The 7,189-nt window shown below is 42.7% G+C and overlaps 1 long non-coding RNA gene across 1 annotated transcript; it reads left to right on the top strand.

Moving 5' to 3' along the window:
• Positions 1 to 242: 242 nt before the first annotated feature.
• LOC125940402 (uncharacterized) lies at positions 243 to 6,912 on the top strand. Its single transcript, XR_007463619.1, has 3 exons — positions 243 to 319; positions 3,131 to 3,343; positions 6,853 to 6,912. It is a non-coding gene; the product is annotated as an uncharacterized LOC125940402 (long non-coding RNA).
• The last annotated feature ends 277 nt before the right edge of the window (positions 6,913 to 7,189 follow it).

Genomic DNA, 7,189 nt, shown 5'->3' on the forward strand with positions numbered 1-7,189 from the left:
GAAAACTTCAACAAAAATAGAATGTAGCTGGGAAACGTCAAACAGCCCACATTGATCATGCTCGGCTTACCCATTGTCTGATTCACAGGCGTTAAGCATCGTTCAGATCTGTATTCTTTTTATCCCTCATGCTTGTCCTCGATATCTTTATTTTTGTGAGAAAGGAGGAAAGGTGGGGGCATCTCATTTCTGTATAAAAGGCCATGGATTTTACCTCTACCATCCACACTTCAGCGGAGAGGTGCTAAGAGTGAAAATTCGTAATGGCTGCTTCAAAGGTTCTTGCTATGCTCTTCCTTATCGTGACCGCTATGATTCTGTAAGTATGCTGGAATGCTTTTGCGGTAGTTGCAAACGGCTCGTTCTGTGATTCATTCGCCACCTATATGCATTCTATACTGTTTGTAAGTGGTAGTAGTCGTTTGGCTGCCGAAAACGAAGGTGCACCTTAGAATGTGTTGAAAAACATTGGCTTTCTGTTACATGATTTTGCGTAAATGGGCCCTAAATCACCTATGCCATTTTGATCACTGTTTCTATAAATACGCGCATCCTGTACAGAACACTGCGACTATAAACTTTGGCGAAAATTGCTGCTATGGAAGCTATCAACTCAAACAAAAGAAATTGCGTAGCTTGCACTGGAGGCGCATTGCTAAAGAGACAGTGGAGCTGATGGGAAACTGGCTAGTCCTGGCTATTGGGCTGAGCTAAGCACTACCAAGTGATCCATAGCGTTTTGCGGAATTTATTGATTGTTGATCGATTATCGATTAGCTATTCACTAGGTATCGATTGGCGATCGCAAGGTATTGGCCACGTATTACGGCTAGGCTAAGCACTACCAAGTCATCCCCAGGATTTTCCGGAATTTATTTGATTATTGATCGATTATAGGTTAGCTAATGATTGGCTATCGCAAGGTATTGGTCACGTATTTGCTAGGTAAGCACTACCAAGCACTACCAAGTCATTCCTAGTATTTTCCTGAATTTATTGGTTATTGATGGATTATCGATTAGCTACTGATTGCCTATCGGTTGGCTATCGATGACTGATTAAGCTTAAGCAGTCCCAACCATGCTTGCTAGAATTAGTGAGACTCAGCTTCGCTAGTTCACAGGGGCATGTGCCATTGCGCTTGGACCCTTTCTGCACAACCGCCAGGATCAGCCCACATTTTTTGTCAGCGACGGACGGAATAACGGCTGGCTTAAGCAGCTCCGCCGTTAAAGCAATTCCGTGCTTCGCTGCGGGCTTTAGCTGCGCCCTTCTTAGGACGTCCTGACGCCAAGAGAGTCCAGCGAATGACGCTACCAGGGTAAATGCTGTCGTCGATTGGTTAGTCGACGAGGGACGATATCACCGACCTGGCAAGAGTCGGCTGTGTATTTGAGAAGAGACTGGACGTGTATTTGAGAAGAGCCATTGCGCGTCACTGACGTTTTCGTGAAGCTTTCATTCAGTCGGCATTTCACGGAGGGCGATTACGGCCAGACATTGGAGGAGCTTTATGGTGGGGTGATGCAACACATGACTTTCGCTGCGCTGCCTGGATTGGTAAAATTATGCGGCGAAAAAGAGAGAACATGAGGGCAAAGGGCAGCGAAGGCGAGCCAGAAACCGTGGCGGGCACGTAGTCATACATTTATTTAATTATTTCTGATATTGGGGGGGTGGGTTAATGTCTCCAAATTGCATAGTGGGAGACAAGCGACGCCGTAGCCGAAGGCACCGGATTAATGCAGGTTGATAATTATGAATATTGAGCGCGGTAGTGGAAGGTAAGACGGTGACAAGGATGGAAACTTAACTTGCGATGAATACAAACTGTCGGTTGCGAACGTTCTTTGGCGGCTGTCTTATTTCCTTCCGTGTGTTCATCGTGTCTTTCACTATTGCACTCATCATTAATCAGGACAAATTAGCCCTGTTGCTAGTTCTATTGCACTGTACACAAGCGTTTCTGGCCATGTCTCCTATTCCTGACATTATCTATCAATCCACAATGTGATGTCAACAGTACAGACTTGGCGCATTCGCAAGCGATTCTTTTCCTTTTTTTTTCGAATACGATTTTTTTTTTCTATAACGTACTTGCAAAAGTTCTCGCACTGGGGAAAGCGACAAGCAGAGGAAAGACAGCACCAAGGGTTTGACCACGTGACGCCTTTTTTTTTCGGCCACCCATGAGTTAAAGCCCAAGTGAGGATAACGCAAGAGCGAATATAAGTAAGCCAATCAGACTCGAAGCTCGCCGACGGCTCAATTTTAGGTCCTAATACCATAAGGAAATTCATCTGAAGGTGTAGCCAGAGCTCGCGGAGATCCCGAACAATGCCACTCTCGGGTTTACGTGCATAGCCCACGAGGGCTATGCAGGCCTTGCTTTCTTAACAAAATGTCGTTTTATTCATTGAAGCACAAAAGTAACTGGAACGCCAATGCATTTCTCCGCAAAGTTCGGGAATTAATGTCTTGAAACTGGTGTCATCGTGAGAATTAGTTACAAGTGGTATCCGCCTTGTGAACTCCCCGGTTAGAATTTGTAATTTTCAATATGGGACATTAGGTAATTAGTCAAAAACCTAGTTAGTGCATTTTGTTATATTAAACGTTAAGCATTTCAAATTTTTGCGCAAGTAATGTCCGCTTCTTCGAGTAGGCCAGCTCATAAGCTAGAATTCTGCTATCTGCCACAGGAAACCGTTGAAAAATTTTGAAAGTGTTCGCTGAAACAGGCCGTATTTGTTCTTGCAGTTCATAGAGATTTCAATTGCTCAGAAAAGATCTTTACGAATAGCACTTCAAGATATTGACAGAGCCTACGAGAACCTACACAGGCAAATTCTATGGCACATTCTCAAGCACAAGGGCATAGATGGCGATTTCGTGGAGCTTTTGATGCATTCTGTTGTGCCTTGAATTTGCAGTAATTTCGTTATTTTTTAATAAACCCAGACATCTATAGCGTTTTGAAAGTGTTAGCAGTATCTCTTCTATTCCTGTAAAGTGGCATATCGACTCTACTTAAGTTTCTCTGGTAATTTTTGCGAACGTTGTATTCCGAGGCTCTTCATGTATCTGTAGAATTGACTTCCTTACCTAAGAAAGCTCATTGTGCTTGCAGAACTGAGTGCACGGCGGCAACACTAGGGAGCGCTTCTTCAGGAGCTGGTAGCGCAAGCGGAGGCGCAGGGGCGTCAGCCGCTGCTGCGCCCGCTGCTCCAGCTGCTGCGGCCGCTCCTGCAGCTGCTGGCGCTGCTCCCGCTGCTCCAGCTGCTGCCGCTGCTCCCGCTGCCGCCTCTGCATAGTGGAACCTTAACCAAGCGAGCCGTTTTCGGTGAGACATTCTCTTATTGACGTCAAGGATGTTTACAGCGGCTTTTTTATGACGAAAAAAATAATATTTTGACCTCTGCTATTCTGACGTTTCTGCGGCGTCGTCCATGCGTTACTCTTTTTAGAAGAAATATTGCATATAAAGCCGAAATGATCTAAGTAGGAGGTGTCTGTGTTCGTTCCTTCCTAATCCATGTTGCTCCCGCCCCAAATAAACATAAGAAGTAACTCGGATTATCAATGTGATTCTTCAAAAACAAACCAGAAGCACATGCATGGTGTTCTGGAATTTCATGAATATGTTAACATTTTTTTCAGAAATTATATGAACAAAAGTGGCCTGGGGAGCATTAGTGGGAAAATCTACAGGTTCACGGTCTTGCACTAGAAGCTTTTGGAGGCGCACAAATGTAGTGGGAAAGGCAAATGTGGTTAGTGAATTGGGAAAACATATAGTGCTGCTTTTTGTTTCTGAATTATTTACTTCCACTTGTTACAGTTGAGCGATAGCGAACAGAGCTCTCCCCCCGTCTGCGTTATACATGGTAAAAATATGGGGTAATTAAGGAAAATCATAGCTGTCGAACTTGTACATGAACGTTAATTCGGAGCACATATGTGAGAATAATGGTGTATGCGAGATAATAAAAGCCAATCACGACTAACAGCCTCACCTTGCGTACGCCTTCAGCACTCTGTCATAGTGAAGAAGCGCTTTTGGCAGCCCTTTTTTACTGTGCCTAACGAGGAGACGCATATGAGCCATCTATTTTAATAATACTAGGATGCAGGGATAGAAACACTGTTGCTTGCTACTAGTTGACTAACGTATCCAATCATACTTCTTGTTTCTGTGTTGGAGCAGCGTACACAATTGAAAACAAAAAAGCATGATCTGCAACTTATCAAATTTGGCGGAATTGACTGAAAAACATAAGCAGCGTCTCCAATAAATGACGGTGTTAGAGTAGGTAGCTGATTCCTAAGAGTGCGAAATATGTTTCCAGTGCAAATCTGAAGGAAACCTCAGTAGACACGGCACGACAACACTTGTTTGTTGTGCAGGTACTCGTTGTGTCCCAATAATTCTTGTTCGGGTAATAAGTTTCACAGTACTTTCTATAACGAGCATTTAATATACAGCGTAGTTCGGTGTTTATAAAGACACATGTTAACCGAACCATTAGCACCCACCTTCTCCGCCATCGATAGGTTGATTATCGGGAGAATCTGTATTATTGCAAAAAAAAAGGAGATGGCTTCAGACTCAAGACTTTTTGAGTAGCCTGCCTTGGGCAACTCAAAGAGAAATATTGTTGAAAAATTAATCCAGAGACAATAGCGTGAAAAATAAATGTGGCCCAATGAAATATTTCCCCCTATAATTGGTGCAAGAAAATAGCGAAAATTAGCATTCCTGCATGCATATCAAGTCTGTGTGCTTCGTAATATAAGGGCTCTACCACAACGCTGCGTTGGTTTCATTAGCGGGAACTAATTTATTCATATATATATCTATATATATGCACATTATGACGTGTTTTGTTTTTGTGATTTTCCTGGAAATTAGAGAAAAAAATTATGCATATCGAACACACGTGGTGGAATCTATGTCAACCGAAGCTTTAGTGAAGGGGGTCAAAAATGCTTTACAACTAACGGCGATGCGTAGAATAATGCTCGCTATCTGCTATGCAACGTGTATTCTCATGCAATACGTGTGTTTATCCACCGCAACAGTCTAACCTTTATTGTCATGCAAATTTCACGTGTATGCACTCCATGGCTCACTAGGTATGCAGAAATGCAACCTCCAAAGCAGGTGTTGTATTTTGCGCAGTATATTTACTATTTCCTCCCAGGTATATGGAGTGCGAGGTGCATGCACAGCGAATTGACACCCACGAAGGCGATGCATGATGCTTGTCAAGGGAAGAATGGAGATCACACATGCATGCACAGACACATATAACGCGAATACAGCAAGATTTAGGGATTACACACCTCTTATGTCATAGTGGAACATATCCATTCTGTAGGATTGGCCATAACCGGGCACACACGACTGACAGACGCTGCATACTCAAACAAATGAAAATAAAGGAAATTAAAAAAGCAGGTAAATATATTATTAAATACTATGGCTAGCAGAACCCATCCAATAACCATATGAAGGGCTTTTTCTCCTACACCCTTATGTTTTGGGACATGAAATAGAATTAATTTTATTATTTACCATTCCATGAACAGTTTGATGTGCTGATCGGTGTGCCGAGATTATAAGTAAAGGCTACTGCCTAGGAATATATTTTTGTTACGCAAAAGAGAGGTAGGCATACTTGGTCAGCATACCAGAGTTATATAGCCGCTTCGCGGGTGCCACCATGCAACATTTGTGTATATATTCACAAATATATACTGCGAGATGGCCACCGGCCCAACCGCTACGTAGCGATGCTAAACCCGGGAAAGTGGGCAAAGAGAGCTTCGCTTCAAAACTCAGTTGGCTGGTTGGTAACTAGATTCTCCTAGCCGAAACTTCTTCATGGAACTCTACACCACATTCCACTGCCACACTAGTATCTTCATTAGAGAGAGATGGACAGGAGAATTTCACCGGGCTGGTCATCTGTTATGCTACTGCAGGCGGCAATAGGTGTCAATTATGGTATACGTAGTGATCGCATAAACGCAGAAACTATCGTATTTTCTCCCAAGTCTTGTCACTGTGATGGTCGCATCATTGTGGTATGTGAAATTGGTGTGGAAATGGAAAAAAGTCTACCACATCTGCACGAAAATGTGTTTCTTGGTTTGGTACCTTCACCATAGTTATGTAGCACTGCATAATGATACCATACAGAAAATGTGCCTGTTCTCCAGTGCAGCGCCATGGTTTATTCTATGGGTCATTAGTTTGGTAACCGTTTATAGGAATCACTAAGCACACCTGACAGTAAAACGTCAAAGCCATGTAGACATCGTGAAATGTTATCATGTATTTAATGAAGAGAATAGCAGATGGTTTTTCTTTGCCGAAACATGGAACCTGCAGTCCGCAGTTCCTTGCAAATGCTAGGGTGCGCTAGGGGCTAGCGTAATTCTGTCAGGCTCTTTAACTTAACACAATGGCATGACCTGAAATCTCTGACTATAGTTGTAACATATTTCGTCCAAATTCTCATGAATCTTATCATTAATTGAACCCAAGATGCAAGCCGACAACATCGCATCTGTTTCTTTATATTCTCCATCATTCATCTATGGCGTGCTATCAGTTTTATCCAAAGCTGGCCTGAAAAAATTACGTCTTGCTTGTACTCTATTCTACATTGAAATTCAGATACAATGTCGGGTGAGTGATAAAAACGAATGCGCAGCGCTCTTTTCTTGTATATCTAGTACGATTTAAGCTGATACAATATTTGATCCCCAATTACCCAATACTAAAATCTAATTGCTTGGATTTGAACGACATATGACATTTTATTGTTTACACGTTTGTTTCAGTGCGCCTTTGAGCTTCATGGAAAGCCTGAAGACCACCAATGAGGGTACAAGTGCCAAGCTGAAGACGAAAAGCAGTCGCTAGATGAAAAATACCGCAACAGTTATCAATTTTCTTTCACGTTATGTTGAATTGACTCACAGACAAAACATGCCACAACATCTTTGTAACTTGTTTTAGTAAATTTCTGCAGAGCAAAGCGCAACCATGCTTTCTGAATAAATATTGATTCTAATTCCGAAACGTATGCCTGCTTTCTCTCCTTTTATACTCATTGCGGCCAAGCCTAGCACGATGTTGTTTCGCCAGCGGCGTTGTAGAGATCGTAGTCGTGTCTTA

The sequence above is a fragment of the Dermacentor silvarum genome, chromosome 9 (genome assembly GCF_013339745.2).
Source record: "Dermacentor silvarum isolate Dsil-2018 chromosome 9, BIME_Dsil_1.4, whole genome shotgun sequence".
NCBI lineage: Eukaryota > Metazoa > Arthropoda > Arachnida > Ixodida > Ixodidae > Dermacentor > Dermacentor silvarum.